The sequence below is a fragment of the Nyctereutes procyonoides genome, unplaced genomic scaffold (genome assembly GCF_905146905.1).
Source record: "Nyctereutes procyonoides isolate TBG_1078 unplaced genomic scaffold, NYPRO_anot_genome, whole genome shotgun sequence".
Taxonomy (NCBI): Eukaryota; Metazoa; Chordata; class Mammalia; order Carnivora; family Canidae; genus Nyctereutes; species Nyctereutes procyonoides.
This window is the reverse complement of record NW_026575129.1, coordinates 44093-65310: the sequence shown is the minus strand read 5'-3', so window position 1 is coordinate 65310 and position 21218 is coordinate 44093.

Here is a 21218-nt window from a genome sequence, read left to right as displayed (position 1 = left end):
AGAGTCATCTCCTTTCCCTCTTTGCAACAGCAGACAATGTTGCAATAAACATTCTTAAACATCCTTATATACTAACAGTTTCCCTTTTGTAGGATGGATTCACAGAAGTTGGTAAATTATTGTTCATTATAAATGTAATAGATAATGTCAGATTATGTTACTTACCAGTTGGAATAATTCACACACCCACTAGCAATCTATTAGCTAGCCTCATTTCCTCATATCATCACTACCTTTTGCTGACTTTTTTCAAGCTAGATTTTGGATTTCTCTAAGTACTACGAGTGCAGTATCAATTAGACATTACCTTCTTTGCAGTTGTACTTCATAAATACTATTTAGCTGAATGAGTGATAAGTTCAGCCTCTGGGTCTCTGTTACCATGCTTTCCATTTTTTTTTTTATTATTAATTTTTCATCTTCTAGCATACTATGTAATATACTCATTTATTCTAATTATTGTTTAATATGTATCCCCCCAACTGAAACAAGAAGCTGGAAACTCTACTTTGTTCACTAATATTTCCAAATGCCTAAAACATTAGCAATTAATAGGTACTCAGTATATATTTGTTGAATGAGTAAATGAATAACTATATGATACATACTTAACATCCTAGTAAAAAACTTAGAGTATTTTTTCCTGAAAAAATTTCTTCTGCAAAGTGCTTATTATAAAGATAAATCTGCTTCCTCTAACAAATATTATGAACTCCTACAATCATGTATACATTCCAAGCTGGCTATACAACAACCTTCTACAAGAGGAAATCAATACAACATGATTCCTTCTTGGAATCCATTCAGGAAGCATAAGCCACTAGCAGAAACAAAAGAATACAGTACATGCCCATCATAATTGGCTTTTGAGTGTGGACACTGAGGACACTGTCTCAGAGAAAGGCTTCAATATATTCATAATTCATTTATCAAGCATATTGGTTGTTCTTTAAGTAATAATAACAAAATAGTATTAGCCTAATTAAAGTAAATATTGTTTGTCATTTTAATATACCAAACATCAAATAATATAATTTTAAATGAAGCTGACAATATACATCAATAAGATAGTCTATATTTTTATAGTAATCTTAAAAACAATACCTCCATGTAGCATTTTTGTAGTTTTCATTGGAGCCTCACAACAAGGCTGGGAGCTAAACAGTATAAATATTATTACACTTATTTCAAAAAATCTGAAACTGAATCCAGTAAATTAAGTGACTGATTAAAGTAGGAAGCCAGCACTTGAATACATGTCTTTGGAAACATTTCTTTCTGAAGAAGAGATTAAACAAAAATCAAATATTTGGAGTCAGAAGTAGATCTCTATTCTAACTCTGTAATTACTAGGTATGGAAACATCAACCACTGAATTATCTACTCTAAGCATCAATTCAGCATCTATTTATTTTTTTACCATTAGGCAGAAAAGGATAAGAAAACAGCCATGCATCAAAGGAAATCAATTATCCAATTATCTATACATTTAAAAAATACTTTTTTTTTTTTGTTACTTATATTGTTCACTCATGGCATTTCCCTGAAACGTTGTTCATTCTCTATTTTCCTTCTGTTTGCAAGAGGCTTCCAGATCTAAGAATTCACTGATGTGTAATTTATCCTTCTACCACCACCCCACAGGACTACTAAAGCTGGGCTAGCCACCAGAACACACAGTGCTGTGACACTGTTAAGAGACAGAGGCTCTGTTGTTTTACCTCTATTATCTTTCTCTCTTCTTCAGTGTGCATCTGTCACCAAAGGCAATAATTTCATGCCAATCCTATTATGCCCCTATGCCCTACTTCCAGCCCCACACCTTCAAATTTTTGGAGTTGCATAAAAATTAATTTTTCTGCCCTTTTTGGCTAATAGTTTCCTTAACATTCTAATCAGTTTAGCAAACACTCCTGAGTGCTCTTCTATACTGACAATACTAAGGTGCTAGGAACAGAAAGATATGTAGGGTACAATCCCTACACTTAAGGAAATTATAGTTTATTAGGGAGAGAGAGATAATTTAAAAAAATGAAATTGCAGGTGCCTGGGTTGCTCAGTTGGTTAAGCATCTGCCTTTAAGCTCAGGTCATGACTCTGAGGGCCCTGGGGTAGAGTCCCACATCAGGTTCCCTGCTCAGGAAGGAATCTGCTTCTCCCTCTGCCCCTCCCCTGCTCAGGTGCTCACTCTGTCTCTCTTCTCTCTCTCTCTCTCTCTCTCTCTCTCAAAAAATAAAATATTTTTTAACAAGAAATCAAATTGTTATAAGGCAGTGAATTCAGTAAGTTATTTTTTAAGCTCAGTTTGTGCTCTTATAGAAAAAGGAAATGAACAATTAACCATTCTAAGGGTTCAAATCATACTGATAAAAAAAGCCACAAGATATGAAATCTGATCTTGCAGCATGGGTAGGAATTAATTTGTAAATGAAAAATGAGTGTTACAGATGGAAAAAAGAGTATGAATAATCATATAGAAGCACATTTGCCAAGTTTTTGATCAGGTGAGATGAACATGTGTCTTCAACACGTCTGTAGGACAATTAAGTAGAAATGCTTTTCAGGAAGCTTGGAGAAAAGTCAAGACTAAATATAAGCTAGCAGCCACCCATCATGTAACAGTACTATTAAGATAAGCACAGTTGAGAGAAATCAAATAAGTTCAGGAGGAGGAAGAGCATTGCTATTTTATATAGCATGGTTAGGCAATGTTTTGCTTTTAGGGTGACTTTTTGAGCAAAGATATAAAGTAAGTGAGAAAATGAGTCCTATGAATATCTAGGAATAGAGCTTTCTATGAAAAAGAAACAGCAAATATGGATGCAATTAGGTCTTGAGTTATGAGTGTGCTTGGACTGGATGACAACATGGGGTCAGTATGGATGAAAAATATTACAAATGGAGAAAGCAGAAGGAAGTGATGCTAGAGAGAGCATAAGAAGCCAGATGAAGTAGAGCTAAAATGAACATTATACACTTACTTCATTATGTGGGTTTTACTCTGAAAATATTGTGAGCCAGTAGAAGTTTAGATTGGCAATTTAGTGATATGAATCTACTGTGTGGGGCAAAAGCAAAAACAGGCTTTTTTTTGTTGTTATTTTTTTTTTAGAAGGCTGTATCATTTAATGAGATCACAAGAGAATGATGGTACCTTAGAGTGGTTACTTGGATTCATGTACCTTTTGAAAGTAGACTTCAAGGATCTTTTTTTAGTTTGAGTATGTGAAAAAGGATAAAATTAAAGTTCAAAAGATAATCAAAAGTCTCAAATAAGAAGGAGCAGTCACTAAGAAAGGAAAACAAGTTATGAATACACACAGCAAAGAAAATATAGATGTTTTAAGAGTTTAGAAAGGATTGATGTAGCAATATTGTCTAAAGCAGTACAGTAAAAAAGTAAAAGAAAGAAAAAGAAAAATATAAAAATATAAGTTGATGATTTAATGATGTTGAAAGTGTTATCTTTTTTAAAGCAGTTTCAATTAAATGTGGCAAAGGAAGAAAAGATCAAATTGCAATGGTAAGGAGATGTGAATGGGGCCCAAGGAATGAGAGACAGCACTAAATGTTATCACTTCAAAACTCAGCAGAGTGGAAAGAAGAGGGTTATAGTTGCTGGATTTTTAGAGTAAAAAGAAGATTCTCAGTGATGTCAGTCAGGTTGTGAATCAGAACCACTGAAAGATCCAGAGGTCATCTCTTTGAATCCAGGGTTTCAAGGAAAGCCTGATGGAATGGGTCTTTTCCAGGATCTTGTCATCAAGATTTTTCTGTCATTTCATTTGGAACCCAAGTCAAATAGAGAACTCCAGAAGTAAGCTCAACTTGCATTCAGCAAATTCATCCAAACAGAAGTATAATGATCCAAAGAAGTACTGAAATTATTAGTAAACTAACATCTGGGAAAAATGCACATTCATGAAGTTTGTGCAGCATTATATTCAGTTCTATCCAATACCTGGTTTAATCACTTCACCTGATAATGTTCAGGTGAACTTAGCTTCAACTTTTTGCTAAGCCAGATAAAAATGTGAAAACACACATCTTACTTTCACTTATTTAAATTATTTTATACATTTAAAAGATTATTTAATAATTGTGGTCTTAAATAGAGACTCTTGATATTTTTTTTTTTTTTTTTTTGAAGATTTTATTTATTTATTCATAAGAGACACAGAGATTTAGAGAGGCAGGACAGAGGCAGAGAGGAGAAATGCAGGCTTACATGCAGGGAGCCCGATGTGGGACTCATCCCAGGGACTCAGGGATCACGCCTGTCCTGAAGGTGGCGCTGAACCACTGGGCATGAATGGTTGCCCCATGCATTTTATTTTCTAAAGCATAATTTTTCTTTCAATTAGAAATCTATTTTCAGCAAAATATGTAATATTATAAATTTATTAATATATTATTTTATTATCTATTTTTTAAATTACTACTATCTATGTGAGAATTATAATAACAATAATATTTTTTAGAGAAATTGAGGATTTGGATGTTTTAGAGAATCAGAAATCTGATGAGAGATCCATTTAATTTGAATTGAATTTGAGCTTATTTTAATATCTTTGGTCAGTTATGTGAATGTTATATAAATATAGAATAGAAACAAGACAAAACACTGTATAGATTTTTCTATCCTGTTTCAATATTTTTTAATGTATTTCTGTAATCTATAATTTTTTAAGTAGTCTCTAAAAAAAATATAATGGATAGTAATCACTTCAATTAAATATTTCAAATATATTTTTTGCCTTTCCTTTATATGGTTATTTCATAGGCATTTTTGTTATTGTCAGAATTTAAATTATTTTATTCAATCTAACACAGCAACTGAGTAATTTTTTTATGATACTAGCCCAAATATTGCCCCATTTTGCAGGTGGAGAAACTAAGAACAAAGTTTCCTCATTTGGAGAATTTTATCTTCTAAGGCTCACTCAGATAGCAAGTGGTAAAACTAGAATGGCATCTGATTTTTACTAGGCAGTTGTGTCTTATTTCATATGCATGCTTTGATTTCTCAAAATTTAAAAAGAGAAAGAGTAATTGAAAGGCTACTATGAGTAAGATGGAGTCTTGATGAGGATGAATTCTGATATATTAGATATATATGAAAGCTTAAAACTATCAAAAAAGATTGATGCATCTTGATAACTCTGACTTCAAATTTTGTTTATTTTGAAAAAATTTGCATAGAAAGAGTTTTCAGAATTTTTTGATAAAGTCTGTATTTTGAATGGAAATTGGCATAAAATACATTATAAATGTTATCTCAATAGTTCTGAAGAGAATGCAAAAATTATGTCATAGCTTTGTGAAGAGAATGAATTTCTTTTAGTTTTTGGTTCATTTTTTTTTTTTTTTTTTTTTTGACATTTTTTTAAAGATTTTATTTTTTTTATTTTTTTTTTTTAACTTGTGGAAGTTTTTTTTTTATTTAATTTTGTAAGAGAACAAAATTGAAGTTATGGAAGTTTCATTTTATACCTTCAATGTTAAATTTGGATTTTCTTTTTTTTTTTATTTTTTTTTTATTTTTTATAAATTAATTTTTATTGGTGTTCAATTTACCAACATACAGAATAACACCCAGTGCTCATCCCGTCAAGTGTCCCCCTCCGTGCCCGTCACCCATTCACCCCCACCCCCCGCCCTCCTCCCCTTCCACCACCCCTAGTTCATTTCCCAGAGTTAGAAGTCTTTATGTTCTGTGTCCCTTTCTGATATCTCCCACACATTTATTCTCCCTTCCCTTATATTCCCCTTCACTATTATTCATATTCCCCAAATGAGTGAGAACATACACTGTTTGTCCTTCTCCGATTGACTTACTTCACTCAGCATAATACCCTCCAGTTCCATCCACGTTGAAGCAAATGGTGGGTATTTGTTGTTTCTAATGGCTGAGTAATATTCCATTGTATACATAAACCACATCTTCTTTATCCATTCATCTTTCGATGGGCACCGAGGCTCCTTCCACAGTTTGGCTATTGTGGACATGGCTGCTAGAAACATCGGGGTGCAGGTGCCCCGGCGTTTCATTGCATCTGAATCTTCGGGGTAAATCCCTAACAGTGCAATTGCTGGGTCGTAGGGCAGGTCTATTTTTAATTCTTTGAGGAACCTCCACACAGTTTTCCAGAGTGGCTGCACCAGTTCACATTCCCACCAACAGTGTAAGAGGGTTCCCTTTTCTCCGCATCCTCTCCAACATTTGTTGTTTCCTGCCTTGTTAATTTTCCCCATTCTCACTGGTGTGAGGTGGTATCTCATTGTGGTTTTGATTTGTATTTCCCTGATGGCAAGTGATGCAGAGCATTTTCTCATGTGCATGTTGGCCATGTCTATGTCTTCCTCTGTGAGATTTCTCTTCATGTCTTTTGCCCATTTCATGATTGGATTGTTTGTTTCTTTGGTGTTGAGTTTAATAAGTTCTTTATAGATTTTGGAAACTAGCCCTTTATCTGATATGTTATTTGCAAATATCTTCTCCCATTCTGTAGGTTGTCTTTGAGTTTTGTTGACTGTATCCTTTGCTGTGCAAAAGCTTCTTATCTTGATGAAGTCCCAATAGTTCATTTTTGCTTTTGTTTCTTTTGTTTTCGTGGATGTATCTTGCAAGAAGTTACTGTGGCCAAGTTCAAAAAGGGTGTTGCCTGTGTTCTCCTCTAGGATTTTGATGGAGTCTTGTCTCACATTTAAATCTTTCATCCATTTTGAGTTTATCTTTGTGTATGGTGCAAGAGAGTGGTCTAGTTTCATTCTTCTGCATGTGGATGACCAATTTTCCCAGCACCATTTATTGAAGAGACTGTCTTTCTTCCAGTGGATCGTCTTTCCTCCTTTGTCGAATATTAGTTGACCATAAAGTTCAGGGTCCATTTCTGGATTCTCTATTCTGTTCCATTGGTCTATGTGTCTGTTTTTGTGCCAGTACCACACTGTCTTGATGACCACAGCTTTGTAGTACAACCTGAAATCTGGCATTGTGATGCCCCCAGCTATGGTTTTCTTTTTTAAAATTCCCCTGGCTATTCGGGGTCTTTTCTGATTCCACACAAATCTTAAAATAATTTGTTCTAAGTCTCTGAAAAAAGTTCATGGTATTTTGATAGGGATTGCATTGAACGTGTAAATTGCCCTGGGTAGCATTGACATTTTCACAATATTAATTCTGCCAATCCATGAGCATGGAATATTTTTCCATCTCTTTGTGTCTTCCTCAATTTCTTTCAGAAGTGTTCTATAGTTTTTAGGGTATAGATCCTTTACCTCTTTGGTTAGGTTTATTCCTAGGTATCTTATGCTTTTGGGTGCAATTGTAAATGGGATTGACTCCTTAATTTCTCTTTCTTCAGTCTCATTGTTAGTGTATAGGAATGCCATTGATTTCTGGGCATTGATTTTGTATCCTGCCACGCTACCAAATTGCTGTATGAGTTCTAGCAATCTTGGGGTGGAGGCTTTTGGGTTTTCTATGTAGAGTATCATGTCATCGGCGAAGAGGGAGAGTTTGACTTCTTCTTTGCCAATTTGAATGCCTTTAATGTCTTTTTGTTGTCTGATTGCTGAGGCTAGGACTTCCAATACTATGTTGAATAGCAGTGGTGAGAGTGGACATCCCTGTCTGGTTCCTGATCTTAGGGGAAAGGCTCCCAGTGCTTCCCCATTGAGAATGATATTTGCTGTGGGCTTTTCGTAGATGGCTTTTAAGATATCGAGGAAAGTTCCCTCTATCCCTACACTCTGAAGAGTTTTAATCAGGAATGGATGCTGTATTTTGTCAAATGCTTTCTCTGCATCTAATGAGAGGATCATATGGTTCTTGGTTTTTCTCTTGCTGATATGATGAATCACATTGATTGTTTTACGAGTGTTGAACCAGCCTTGCGTCCCGGGGATAAATCCTACTTGGTCATGGTGAATAATTTTCTTAATGTGTTGTTGGATCCTATTGGCTAGTATCTTGTTGAGAATTTTTGCATCCATGTTCATCAGGGATATTGGTCTGTAATTCTCCTTTTTGGTGGGGTCTTTGTCTGGTTTTGGAATTAAGGTGATGCTGGCCTCATAGAATGAGTTTGGAAGTACTCCATCTCTTTCTATCTTTCCAAACAGCTTTAGTAGAATAGGTATGATTTCTTCTTTAAACGTTTGATAGAATTCCCCTGGGAAGCCATCTGGCCCTGGACTCTTGTGTCTTGGGAGGTTTTTGATGACTGCTTCAATTTCCTCCCTGGTTATTGGCCTGTTCAGGTTTTCTATTTCTTCCTGCTCCAGTTTTGGTAGTTTGTGGCTTTCCAGGAATGCGTCCATTTCTTCTAGATTGCCTAATTTATTGGCGTAGAGCTGTTCATAATATGTTTTTAAAATCGTTTGTATTTCCTTAGTGTTGGTAGTGATCTCTCCTTTCTCATTCATGATTTTATTAATTTGAGTCTTCTCTCTCTTCTTTTTAATAAGGTTGGCTAATGGTTTATCTATCTTATTAATTCTTTCAAAGAACCAACTCCTGGTTCTATTGATCTGTTCCACAGTTCTTCTGGTCTCAATTTCGTTGAGTTCTGCTCGAATTTTAATTAACTCTCTTCTTCTGCTGGGCGTCGGGTCGATTTGCTGCTTCTTCTCTAGCTCCTTTATGTGTAAGGTTAGCTTTTGTATTTGAGTTCTTTCCAGTTTTTGAATGGATGCTTGTATTGCGATGTATTTCCCCCTCAGGACTGCTTTTGCTGCATCCCAAAGATTTTGAACAGTTGTATCTTCATTCTCATTAGTTTCCATGAATCTTTTTAATTCTTCCTTAATTTCCTGGTTGACCCTTTTATCTTTTAGCAGGATGGTCCTTAACCTCCACGTGTTTGAGGTCCTTCCAAACTTCTTCTTGTGATTGAGTTCTAATTTCAAGGCGTTATGGTCTGAGAATATGCAGGGGACGATCCCAATCTTTTGGTATCGGTTCAGACCCGATTTGTGACCCAGTATGTGGTCTATTCTGGAAAAAGTTCCATGTGCACTTGAGAAGAATGTGTATTCAGTTGAGTTTGGATGTAAAGTTCTGTAGATATCTGTGAAATCTATCTGGTCCAGTGTATCATTTAAAGCTCTCGTTTCTTTGGAGATGTTGTGTTTAGAAGACCTATCAAGGGTAGAGAGAGCTAGATTGAAGTCACCAAGTATAAGTGTATTATTATCTAAGTATTTCTTTACTTTGGTTAATAATTCGTTTAAGTATTTGGCAGCTCCCACATTCGGGGCATATATATTGAGGATTGTTAAGTCCTCTTGTTGGATAGATCCTTTAAGTATGATATAGTGTCCCTCTTCGTCTCTCACTACTGTCTTCGGAGTGAATTTTAGTTTATCTGATACAAGGATGGCTACCCCTGCTTTCTTTTGAGAACCATTTGAATGGTAAATGGTTCTCCAACCTTTTATTTTCAGGTTGTAGGTGTCTTTCTGTCTAAAATGAGTCTCTTGTAGACAGCAAATAGATGGGTCCTGTTTTTTTATCCAGTCTGAAACCCTGCGCCTTTTGATGGGGTCATTAAGCCCATTCACGTTCAGAGTTACTATTGACAGATATGAGTTTAGTGTCATCATGATATCTATTTAGTCCTTGTTTTTGTGGATTGTTCCACTGAACTTCTTCTTAAAGGGGAATTTTAAGAGTCCCCCTTAAAATTTCTTGCAGAGCTGGTTTGGAGGTCACATATTCTTTCAGTTCCTGCCTGTCTTGGAAGCTCTTTATCTCTCCTTCCATTTTGAATGAGAGCCTTGCTGGATAAAGTATTCTTGGTTGCATGTTCTTCTCATTTAGGACCCTGAATATGTCCTGCCAGCCCTTTCTGGCCTGCCAGGTCTCTGTGGAGAGGTCTGCTGTTACCCTGATATTCCTCCCCATGAAAGTCAGGGACTTCTTGTCTCTTGCTGCTTTAAGGATCTTCTCTTTATCTTTGGAATTTGCAAGCTTCACTATTAGATGTCGAGGTGTTGAACGGTTTTTATTGATTTTAGGGGGGGATCTCTCTATTTCCTGGATCTGAATGCCTGTTTTCCTTCCCAGATTGGGAACGTTTTCAGCTAGGATTTGTTCAAATACATATTCTGGCCCTCTGTCCCTTTCGGCGCCCTCGGGAACCCCAATTAAACGTAGGTTTTTCTTCCTTAGGCTGTCATTTATTTCCCTTAATCTGTCTTCATGGTTCTTTAATTGTTTATCTCTTTTTTCCTCAGTTTCCCTCTTTGCCATTAACTTGTCTTCTATGTCACTCACTCGTTCTTCCACCTCGTTAACCCTCGTCGTTAGGACTTCTAGTTTGGATTGCATCTCATTCAGTTGATTTTTAATTTCTGCCTGATTGGATCTAAATTCTGCAGTCATGAAGTCTCGTGAGTCCTTAATGCTTTTTTCTAGAGCCACCAGTAGCTGTATAATGGTGCTTCTGAATTGGCTTTCTGACATTGAATTGTAATCCAGATTTTGTAGCTCTGTGGGAGAGAGGGCTGTTTCTGATTCTTTCTTTTGAGGTGAGGTTTTCCTTCTAGTCATTTTGCTCAGTGCGGAGTGGCCAAAAACAAGTTGTATTGGGAGAATGAGAGAAAGAGAGAGAAGGAAAGAAAAGAGAAAAAGAAAAAAGAAAAAGAAAAGAAAAAGGAAAGAAGAGAAGAAAAAGGGAAAGAAAAAGAAAGAAAGGTAAAAAAAAAAAGGGGGGTGGGGGAAGCAATCAGAAATCAAAAAGAAAAGAAAAAAGAAAAGAAAAAAAAAACACGGGGGAGTATTTCTGTAGAGTTTAAGTCCCTTGACTTCCCCTGGAACTGGTCCGTCCAGCTGGTCTTCTGGGGGAGGGGCCTGTTGCGCTGATTTTCAGGTGTTAGCACTTGGGGGAGCTGCTCTGCCCCTGCCTGCTGCAGTGCTCAGCGGGGGTTGTTTACCCCGTGAGGTCTCAGGAGGATCAGCGGCAGTTGCTATGGCAACTCTGGAAGCCTGGATTCAGCCTCCGCAGGAACTACGGGGCTCGGGCCTCTCGGCTTTCCATCTGCAGGGCCTGGAGGCTCCGGCGCGGGGCCGCTGATCTGCTCAGTTCGGGGCAGGAGCGTCCTTGCTGTCCTGGGCCCTTCCGGCCTCTGCCTGTCCCGGGGGGAGGCCGGATCCTGGGCTGTGTCCCGGCGCCCTGTGCTCCCGGGCCTGTGTTGTTGGATTTGCGCTCCCGCCCCGCAGCTCCCTCCCTGGAGCCGCTTCCGAGCCCCTTCGAACTGCTCCGGTGCGTGCTGCAGCCCTTAGGGAGCTCGGCGCACTCTCCTGCGCTCGCAGGTGTCTGTTAGTGTCCCCGGGAGCCCGAGGGCATCCCCGCCCTCCTGGGTCCTGCTCCAACTCCCTGCGAGCCCCTTTCCGCCCGCCCGGGAAGGTTGGTGCAGCTCCTGCTCCTCCGGGACGGGGCTCTCCTGTCCTGGGGACACTCGCCCCGGCCTCAGCCCGGCTCCTCGCGGGCCCCTCCCCCTCGGAGGCCTTTTGTTCCTTTATTTCTTTTTCCCCGTCTTCCTACCTTGATAGAAGCGTGAACTCCTCTCACTGTAGCATTCCAGCTGGTCTCTCTTTAAATCTCAGGCCGAATTCGTAGATTTTCAGGATGGTTTGAAGGTTATCTAGGTAATTTGTTGGGGACAGGTGATTTGGGGACCCTACTCCTCCGCCATCTTGCCCCTCCTCCCCTTAAACTGACATTCTTAATTTCTCAATCTGCATTTTTATTATATGATTCAAGAATCTTGCTTCAGAATTCTTTATCATTCTAATGTAATTTTTTCAGATTAAATTTTCATTACTTCTCAGAATCTATAAAATAGTTGATTTGTTTGATCTATTTTAATTTCTCACATATTTATCTTTTAAACTTAAGAGCCAGAGAAGCAAACCAACAGAGAATTGTACAGTTGTTTGACAAGAAGCCTGCTGATTCTGTGAAATAAATTCCACATAAAATGGCTCACATGGCAATTCATATTCTAAAGAAAACTTTATACTTTCTGAGCTCAGTCTCAGAGTTACCTCTGGACTTATGAATAAATACTATCTGGCCAATGTACATCTATAAAGACAAGAAATCTTAAATATCAGATTATTGCCTTCAGTTTTTTTTTTGTATAATACCAACCCAATGCTAGTATCTCTGGCTCATTGAAATCTTCTAAACAAGATGCAAAATTGTTATTCTTCTATTCCCAAATAATGGGAACCTTTGAAATCCAGTTTAAATAATTACTATTTTTTATAATTGTTGAATCATTCTTTTTAAAAATATCATATTTATATATTGCTAGTTCTATCATGTGCATAATTATGCTTGCTTTATATGACTACTTTTCAAAGAAAGAAAGAATTTTATTGAGCACTCAATATGGCACTGATTCTTATCTAAACAGACTTACAGATTTTTAGTGCCAAAAGCCAGAAAAGTCCCTTTTTATTATAGAAATATATCAAGCCATCAGTATTTGAGCTCCCACAGGGACCATGTTTAAAAGCCAAATGAGTTTTCAATATAGCTTTAGATTTGTGATCATTGTATGCCTATCTTATGAGATTGCTCTTGAAGCATTACCATATGGACCATGAAAAGTATCTTAAGAACTTCAGGATTATAAGAAATTAAAAATATTAGCATCTACAATATTTGTCTGTCATCTAACATAGAAGATTCAAACCTGGAACATGATTGTTAGGAATTGCTTGCATGTTTTAGAACTATTGTGAACTGAATAACATCATTTTATTTTTTAAAATATTTATTATTATTTTAATTAATCATTTTGACTAAACTGCCTTCTTCTATTGCCTGCACTATGCATATTGTTCATTTAAATATAAGACTGTCTCTTTGAGAATTATTTTAGATTTTAGGTCATCTATAGATCTGAATCATTTCAGACATTATAATGAAAAACAAGGAGCCATGAGTCAATGGGTAGCATCCAAAATATTCTCTTGAAAGCACAAATTCCTGTCATTACAGCTTTTGACAAAGACTTTTGAATTGAATATGATGACTACTATCATTTTTGCCTAAACATATTTCATTAATATTCAAACTCTCCTCATGGACCAAAATACTCAGTCTTTATTCCTTTTATACCCAGTTAAGTAAACTGGCTTAGCATAGCTCCAAGTTATTGTGTCCCAATTGTTCAACAGGAGAGCATTCATCTTCATAAAGCAGGATTATTATAAACTTTCCATAAATCTAAAAAGCCACATAGTAAATTGTGCTTACTTTTTCTATGAATATTCTAATATCTTCTCTAAAACATGCCAGAAATAAGGAAACAGCTACACTTTGATTTATTCATAGGTTATTCACAACCCTCATCTTCTTGTCACTGTCATCAGGATCCTGGTATATCTTAGCTTCTCCCTCTCTCCAAACACAATCCTCTCTTACAAACAAACTGTTTTTCTCATGAATATGAGCAATAATTTATTGCATTTATTCCTGATTTTTCTGAAATTTAAATACATATTTTTGTTTATCCTGTAGCACTGTGTTTTGAGTTCTTTCACTAAATTGTCAGTAATCACTGAGATGGGAATTAAAATCCCAATTGGACAAAAGATCATAAATGAGCACTATCATGCACATTTAATCTATTTAAAATTTTTTAAGTAACTTCTATATAATTTCTCATGCCTACTACCCAACATAAATAAAGTCTATCCATTGTAAAGCATACTTATAAATATAAATGTTTGTAAAGACAGATTGGAAATCTTATAAATACAGATTAGCAATTACAGTGAGAGCTACACAAAAAGGTATGAACAGTCAGTGACTGAAGAATGCCATGTTTGATGCTTTCCTTGTATCCCATTTTCATGCCTTCTGATATTCAATTCTGAAATCAAATTTCAATTATTGATATAGAAATACACAAATACTGCATTTCAATCCTTTCATTACATTAAACAAAGCACATTAATTAAAAATATATGCTTCTGACACTTTTCAGTTTCACTACTTTCCAAATGTCTTCATTTGCACATCAAACATTAGCTCTATAGAATCCAGAATTTTCCACCTGAATTATCAGCTGCAATAACACTCATCCTTGCATGATTTATTCTTAAAGAAATAACAGCTACTTTTACTTAGATGCTAAACATATTTTCCTTTAATTTATTTCAAATGGGCACCAAGTAAGGTCACCTACTGTATTGTATTTATGTGAGTAATCTGAACAATAGCCTGATAAGTATGAGCTCATGACTTATTGGAGCCCTTAGACTATTAATATTATGTAAATGTAATAAATAGCAGCCACATAGTGTATTAACACATTTGAATTTTTTAAACAAGAACTCTATATCTATATTTTAACAATGAGGCATCAAGTAAATTTTAAAATTGTCATTTTAAATCTTTCTAAAAACATCCAATTCTGAATGATCTGATTTGAATCAAAAAAATACTAATCTGTCTGCATTCACCCAAATATAAAATAATTCTCAACCTTCCCAAAAGTGACACCATTCAAAACCACAACCAGAATCAATCAGATGATAGAATATATGTGTTTGACAAATATTTACAAGCAGCTCATCTATCTGCCATAGTCTCATCTTAAAATGTCTTATTTATGATAAAATTTGCTGATAATAGGTTTTGAAAAATCAAATTCATTTAGCTTTCAGATTTGAAATTGAGATATTGATTGAATGTTTTGCCTTATTCTCATGCCTTTGTGAGCTTTCCAATTAGCATAGTTTCAGATGGGAACCAAGTCTGAACTATATATGCATTTCTTCAACTTTCACATTAAACCCTTTCATTTTTTCAATTCTAGATCCCAAGTGTCTACACTTGTAGGAGGGTGGAAAACTTCCTGTGTATATTTTCATTAATAACATAAGCAATACATGCATTTCAACAGAAATCAAAAAACCATATATTTAATTGTTTATGTTAAAATCTTTTTGTAAACAATTCCTTTTTAAACAAACATAAAATGTTTATCCAAAAGCACATTATATCTCATTAATTACATTTTCTACCTTTACTTTATTATAATTACTTCTCACTTTTCAAGAAATATAATTTTTTACTCAATAATTTCAGAAAATGTACCATAACTCTTTAAAAATTGAAATGATGAATACATTCAAACATGAATCCATTAAGTTTAAGAGTTACAATTGATTTTATCAGTGATCCCATTATGTTTAAATTTTCATAATTCCATTTATTTAAATCATGACCAAATCTTTCCACAGGGCATATCTCAGCATGCCCAAACTTTTATTTTTATGCCTAATAGAATTCAAAAACTCACCACAAATTAAGTTTCATTATATAACTAAAATTAAAAAGAATTTTTTTTGTCACTGAAAAAATATCTATGAGAATTATCTAAAAACTCATGTGCAGAATTTAAATAAAGAAATTAAGTCAAAAAAAATGAATAAATAAATATTTTAATGTATTTTTTAATTAAAATAAAAGTAAGCATTTTAAACAAAACATGGTTCATATTCAATTTAAGAATATGCAAATACATCAAATATAGATGAAATAATCAGTTAAGTAGCCTGTTGTCTGTATTTATTAAAAGTAAATCTCTCCATACCTGATGTCATCACTAAAGATTTTCATAAACACTGTCATGCTCAGGCAGATTCTGAAATGCCTAATTCTGCTACTTAAGGTTGGATCAAAATACATGAAATGATAAAAATTGCAATCTGAATCAGAATTCTTTCTTCTTTCAGTAATCAGATAAGTTTCAGATTTTCCAAATGTTAAATGGGATCACACATATCTTACTTTTAGGAGACTAGTGTCTCTTCTTAATCTAATCTGAATCCTTTATCAATAAATAGCAGAAATTCATGAGTTGATCTGTCTGAAGAATTCTAAATACTTAAGCTTTTTAATCAAAGAAGAGGCTCAGAAGCATTCAATATACCTTTTGTAGTTTCTTTCACAACTCCTATTTTCACAACATGCCTAGAATATCCTCTGTAGATTTTGTGAAATCATTTATACTTAATTTGTAAAATTTTTATGTTATTTCCTATATCTACACAGAGATACAGTTGAGAGCATGGACTCTTTTTTGCTTATGATAAAGAATTCACAGGCAGAAGGAGAAGCAGGATGTGTCATGTTTCTGTATACTAGATATGTTCTTATAATGCCCTGGGCCAATCAGTGCCACAAACCCATTAGCAATCCCAGGGATTCCTATATCAAGGCTTTTATGAACTTTGACATGGAATTTCCTGATTATATGCTAAATACATAAGATTTTAACATAATACCTGTCACATGGACCAAACAATGACAACTTTCTAAGAAGAGCTTTGATGACTTCATGAAATGTGATATGTTCTCTTAATTATTTTCCATGCATCTGAAAGATAAATCTGTAACAGAAGCAACACTCACCATTTTCTATTTTACACTCTCAGCTCAGACTGAAATGGATAGTAAAGTGACATTCTTCTCTATCCAGTGAGAAATCATCAACTCAAATAACATCCTTCTCTGGACTTCTAATAGGCTTCATTCTTTGCACAAATTTCTCACTATAAAAAGCATTGATTTCTTAGCTTCTATCATTTTTAGAAAATCTTCACTTTAGGCATCAGAGATATCTGAAATGACATGAAACTTCTCATGCACATTTGAGTTATATTTAAAGGTTTCATTTATCTAGCTGAAGTGGGATGTGCCCATGTTTCTAGTCATGGAGAATCTGCCAAGTCTTGGTTTTTAAACCAGATTATAATACAAGTTCATAACATCAGAGAACTAAGTAGCCTAAAGATTCTTTGTATATATGTGTCCTTACCTGTGGGCTCAATGAACAGAGAATTAAATTAAATACATTTCCAGTCTCTAGAAATAATTTAGCAAATTCCATAATGAAAATTTAAATCTAAGAACAGAGGATAAGAAATAAATGGTTCAAAGTTTCAAAAAATCAGCAGTCCCCTTAACCAAGGCTTTCAGGGTTTACTGCATATGGTGAATGGGAAGCTGGACCAACCTATAAATAGCAGCAAAAGCAGTTATTAGAAACTGAAATTCACTTTCTGTTAACTTCATGAGCCTAAAATAAATGGGAAATGGAAAGCAATCAACAGAGTCTCTCATTTAGGGTTCAAATACACCTCTTGTTCCTTCTCCAGTAGGTTGGATGACAAATAATAACAATGTATCATCTTAAGAGTTTAATGCTTTACCATAACAATTCTTTTGTTACTAGCCTTCAATAGATGGCAGATCAAATTGCCATAATATGATTTGGAAGTATATTAAAAAAATATAAGGTTTATCAAAGTCTACAAAAATATAAAACAGAAAATCATGGTTTATCATTTATCCTGAATGAAATGTTCTCTACTTTCTCCAAAGAGATTTTGCCATCATGAACATCCAAAACTAAGTATGTATTATTCTGTTTTGTTTCATAAAAAAAAATTTAATACAGTTCCTGCTGGGTAAGAGTAATATGTAAAGTTTGTGTTACATTATTTTTACTTTTTTTTTAACTGCCAAACATATGCCTTTTTTAAAGAAAGTTATAAATCTCTTTTACTACTAATTCAGGATTCCCTATTTTCATTTTGTCTTCCTAAAAGTGCTAAATGAGCAATGGATTTTCATTTTTAAGATTCTGGACTATTATGCAGAAAGGAGTTTGAAGATATTTCCATAAGCAGCACCCTCACTTGTTACTGATTTTTTTGAATATTTCTTTCCAAATAAACTAATCTACAATATTTGCTCCAGAACAATATTAACTTTTTAAGCATTTAGACTTTTTTGAAAGAGAAATAGAACCATGCTTAACCCCATTTCTTAGCATTGTCATAATTTAGATTCTGGTCAGAAGACTGTCAAATAATAAGACTTGTTAACAGGAACCTTTCCTGAAGATGGCTTATTAAGGACATTCTCTACTGAATCAATTTAGTGAAATAAATTTGAGCTTCTTCACACATAAGCCCCTGAAGGAGATCTAATCCCAGGAATATTCACCTCTCAGATTCAACTAGCTGGCATTCAACATTCCAGAGCCCCAGATTCTCATATGTCACTCATCTCTGTCATTCAGTTCTTAAATGTCCTGTCAGTTCAAGGCTTTCCCCTGCTTCTCAGTTCACTTAAAAGCACCTGACTCTGACCTAAATTATTTTTACCAATATCAATTTGTTTTCTTTTTTTCTTTTTTTCTTAATGAATGAGCTGTTCATCTTGCTCATGTTTCTTAGCTCATTTAATTTAACTTCCAGAGCTGCTACCAATCCTGGCATGCTCTTTGTCTCACTGTACAGCTGACATCCTAAAATATTACTTGACTGTAATAACTTAGTTCTTTATTTATCAACTGAAATCCAATCAAAGACCTATGCAGAGGGAGCCTGCAATCTCCCTCTGCCCAGTGGACATGCAAACTCTCACTGTTCATATTATGCCTGACATGATTTATCAATAACATTGCAGGAACCTTTCTTTATAAACTTATTTGCCTCAATAGAACAAGCCTAATTTATTCTATCTTTCAGAACCCAATGCACCCAATGTACATCAAAAAAGATAGAAATACTTAGCAGAAAGATAATCTGAAAAAAATCTTGTAATTGAAGGAAAAGATTCATATGTAGCATTTCACAAAGTGAGAAGCCTGAAAGAAACAATACTTCAGTGTCTAATGAACAAAGCAAATGCTGACAGAGATTTTCTTCACTAGAAGAAAACTCCCCTACATGAGGAAGAAAGCTTTTGTTGGCTGACTAAGTAGACAGTATCATCTTTGTACCATGCTTAGAATCTCTCAAGAGTGATGCATATTCTGCAGTATATACCTGCTTCCTGATCTTAATTACTAGAAGTTCAAAAATGGAACTCCAAATTTACATTCATGAAAGCAAAGTTTTCACTTGAAGAATGAAATCTCTCTACATAGAAAAATAACTCAATATTAAAAACATTCAAATAACCATAATCATGTAGAAAACCAGAGGTAGCATATTTTCAGGTTAATCTAATTATGCAGACAGAGCCTTTATTGCAGCTAGAATACTGTTTCAGTAAACATCTCCTAACAACACACACACAGGGCCTAGCAAGGCATATATATGTTCCATATAATTGAATACCCGTGACTATTTTTCTTCATAAGCCTATGAATGAACTGGAGATACATTTGCCTATCATGTGGATCTACTTTCCAGAGGCCTGGATGCCATTTCTACCTTAAGACCTATTTAAATATCTCTGGTCTCTCCCACAAATAAATATTGTCCTCATCTTGTGTATGAAGTTGAGATATCTGAAATTCTACTTTTTCTAAGCATTCTAGAACATGTAAGCTCATGAGAGGGGGCACCTCTCTTATACTGCACTTTCTAAATTAGGTAAAGCCATCGAAAGTCTCTAGATCTGCAAGCTGAAATAATTCACTTAACCATTTCAACCTAAAGGAATGAATGGTAATACTCTTGTGAAAATATCCACACTGTTTATTTCACCTCTCACGGATGAAAGCCACTTTCCTACATCCCAAAGTTTTCTTTGTTTCTCTAAACAGTCTCCTTAACTCTTCAACTTAATCTCTTAGAAATAAAACTAAACTGTTAAAGTCTGGACAAATGGAGCCTAGTTTACTATTCCTTGATTTAATGAGCCTTTAATTTCTAGGGTTCCTAGTCTATAGATATGTGAATTTTGATTAGCCATATTTAGTTAATTCATGCCTCAGATTGGAATTGTAACTTGAACATAAATATAGGCAAAACAGCATACAAAATATTCAATGATTTGATCATTTCTGATTGTTAGAGGCTTTAATTGTACTTATTAGAAATTGAGATGAGATTACCATCCCAGACCTATTTGAAAGAATTAAAATCTTGACTACATCCCTTAAAGAATTCCCACAGCAAAGACCCTTGGCATGAAGAAGCAAAGTGCCTAATTATTATTTTCTTTTTAGCAAATCAAAAAATCACAACCTTCTCAAAGCAGGAAAATCCAGAGGAAGCTTTCAGGAGAAAATTGTGGATAGACTGCAGAGTGAGGTAAAATATGACCTAGATTCATGCAGGAACATTAGCATGCCATCCTTTCTTGGCTGGGATCAATCATTCTGGCATTTTCCTTTCTGCTTTTTTGACCTAAGCCTTCACATTTAGGCCCTTCAAAAATAGACCATATTTTTAACCAGGAGTGAATAGATTCATTTAATGGGAGTCATCATTCTGGTCTACTTTGAAATGCTACCGATTTTCTGGATTCAACTCTCAGAAACTTTACAAACACTACAGGTTGACCTGATTTATAAAATCCTTCTCTTTGTCTCACTTGTTATTTAAAACATTCATTTCACCACCTCTTTAACATGGTGCAACAAACTCACTTAAGGCTTTAAAAATTCAAAAAAGCAAGGACATATTCATCTATTGTCACTTCCAACAAATTGTTAAGACTAAATGTGAGTGTTGTCATGACTCGATCCTCAGGGGTACATTAAACAGAGTCTTTCACTCATTAGAAACATGAAAATCTTTCTTATTAGCAAAATACTTTGATAAATAGTTTGTTTGCTATCCATTAGCACTTCATTTCTTCTATCCTTGGTGTTACCTGCGAAGTTTCATTTCCCTCTTCGGCTTTGACTTCAATAACATACACCATTCCAGAAAAAGCACAATCAGGCTGAAGTCCTGTGTCTTGAAGGCATTGCCTGTGACCTGAATTAATTTCTAAGCCCTGCATCCAGCTCTGTTATCATTGCATTTGCCTTTGGATGATGGCTGTATCCTGATTTTTTTATACCTTAATTAAATGTGTTTACTAGGCTAACACAAAGTTCGGAAGAGGCAGTACAATTATCTCACAATGGATACAGCATGTTTCTCTCTTGAATTTAATGTTGCCATTGTTTAAATAATGTTATTTCATATATTATACTTATAGAATCCAAATATGCTCAACCCTGAGCCACATCTTCAGCAAGAAAAACTGAGTAGAGAAAAAGTGAGAACGGGAGCCATATTCAATTTTTCAAGCAGTCTTTCACTTTACACTATTAGTCAATCCCTTCCATAGGAGAGAAACAACTCACTCCACTGCTTTGGGACTTCCTTACATACCTGTCTTTTTCTGTGTGCATTCATTCATTTGAATTTCAATCAGAAAAAATTACCTTCC